Source organism: Dermacentor variabilis, chromosome 7 (genome assembly GCF_050947875.1).
Source record: "Dermacentor variabilis isolate Ectoservices chromosome 7, ASM5094787v1, whole genome shotgun sequence".
Lineage (NCBI taxonomy): Eukaryota > Metazoa > Arthropoda > Arachnida > Ixodida > Ixodidae > Dermacentor > Dermacentor variabilis.
Genome location: NC_134574.1, coordinates 76,544,552 through 76,546,606, shown reverse-complemented (window position 1 = coordinate 76,546,606; position 2,055 = coordinate 76,544,552). Strand labels below are relative to the sequence as shown.

General features: G+C 45.2%; 2 non-coding genes across 2 annotated transcripts; one reads left to right on the top strand and one right to left on the bottom strand.

Annotated features, from left to right (window-relative positions):
* Positions 1 to 1,406: 1,406 nt before the first annotated feature.
* TRNAP-GGG (transfer RNA proline (anticodon GGG)) lies at positions 1,407 to 1,481 on the bottom strand. Its single transcript has one exon. It is a non-coding gene; the product is annotated as a tRNA-Pro (tRNA).
* Positions 1,482 to 1,591: 110 nt separating this feature from the next.
* TRNAS-GGA (transfer RNA serine (anticodon GGA)) lies at positions 1,592 to 1,666 on the top strand. Its single transcript has one exon. It is a non-coding gene; the product is annotated as a tRNA-Ser (tRNA).
* Positions 1,667 to 2,055: the final 389 nt, after the last annotated feature.

The following is a 2,055-nucleotide window of genomic DNA, read 5'->3' as shown; positions in this document are numbered from 1 at the left end:
TGACGTAGGATTTTTTCTCCAGTACTCGAAATTACACATGATATACCTGTAAAAGTTCAGCTTTTGTTTAAGTTATTTCAACGAGGCACTTCAAAGGGTTATTCGTTGGTGTGATAAATGGCAAATATCTGTTAATCTTTAAAAAACAGTTTTCATGGAAATTTCCCATAAACGTGATCCTCTTCATTTTACATATTTAGCCTATAACGTCTTTCTTTTGGAAGTGGAACACTACAGGTATCTTGGTCTTTAGATTTCCCATGACCTTAGCTGGACGAAATACCTAAACGCTGTAGTTAGCTCATCTAAGTATGTGCTCTTTTATCTAAGACTTGCGCACAAACTTCCTACTCCCGCTGTTCACCTTATTGCGTTTAAGGCAATTGTTCAACCAACTTTAGATTGTGCATAATACAGTTTGGTGCAACTACATTAAAAACATGTTAACCAAATTGAAAGCAATGCAAAATAGAGTGGTTAGGTTTATTTAGAACAGGTTTGGGTGAACTTCGATCACTTGTTTATTAGCAAAATCCAACCTCCCAATGGTAACGCAAAGAAATTATGTTTTGAGATTGAAATTTTCGTTGCAGTTCGTTAAAGGCTATTATAAGGCGGACATATCGCAGATTCTTTCTCTACAGGATATGCCACAAGACAGAGACGCGCCTTGACCATAACTCCTTTTTCCACCCTAAATAACAGTGGGACAATAACTGAATGAAATAAACTTACGAATGAAGTCGTTTCGCAACCATCCTTAAACCTTTTTCTTGTATAGCTACAGAAGCGAATTGTCTCGCATCTCGCGCTAAGATTACTATACCTTCTCGTGCTTGGTTCCAGTAAAGCACCATGTCACATTGCCACATTAGCTAATTCGTTTCTGTGCATTCCTTTTATTCTTACAGTTGCATGCTTGACAATCTTCAAAACCCAACAAATGTAACTCCACTCTGCTATAACCACAAGTCACCGTCGCAGTATTTATAAACAAATAAAGTAAAAATAAACAATATCCTGCAAACGTAAATCACCCATATAAAATTTCATCCAACGATGACAGTGGCAGCGATCGACGTCGCACAGAGTACGCGAAGTCGTCAAATTCGCATGAGTATCGCACAACAAGCCTTCTTGGGCTAATTGCAAGGCCTTTTTCAGGATCCATGCCCGTGCTCATACGTAATGCACAGGTTGTCGCTGCGGGAACTGCAGACACTAGGTACAGCGTACACGCTGATCCTTTGTCAAAGGGAACAGGCGAGCGCATGGTCTGCGCTCTTCGGAGGTAAATATGTGGATGAATAAAGAGAAAATGAGACATCCACCCGTTCGTAGCAATTGCTACAAAGGAAACCCATACGGGTTCCTCGAAAGAAAAGCCTCATAGTTGAAGAAAAATTCGTCCTGGTCCGGGACTCGAACCCGGGACCACCGCCTTCCCGGGGCAGCCGCTCTACCATCTGAGCCAACCAGGCGGCTAGCAGATGGCAGGGCGAAGTCGGGTTTCCGCAGAACTACTACGTCAAATTCTTGCCTTTGCTTCGTGTTGTCGACAATTTCGACTTCGCCCTGCCATCTGCTAGCCGCCTGGTTGGCTCAGATGGTAGAGCGGCTGCCCCGGAAAGGCAGTGGTCCCGGGTTCGAGTCCCGGACCAGGACGAATTTTTCTTCAACTATGAGGCTTTTCTTTCGAGGAACCCGTATGGGTTTCCTTTGTAGCAATTGCTACGAACGGGTGGATGTCTCATTTTCTCTTTATTCATTACATCTCTCCACCTTGCGGGTTTCCGCAGAACTACTACGTTAAATATGTGGATGTATGCGGAGGTTGCCGAGGCTGCTTAGAGCGCCAGCAAGTGGCAGGAAGGGGAAGCACGTCCGCTTGTGGCATCATCTATTGGCGGCCAGGATAACCAGTCGTGGCCGATAGACAAGCGCTTGCAAGATAGCTGAGCGCCTCCCGCCACCCCGTCGCCGCATGACTGTTGCGCAAGGAGCGGAGCCTACTGCGCGTGATCTTCTACTAGCAAGCCACGCAGAGCACGCCAG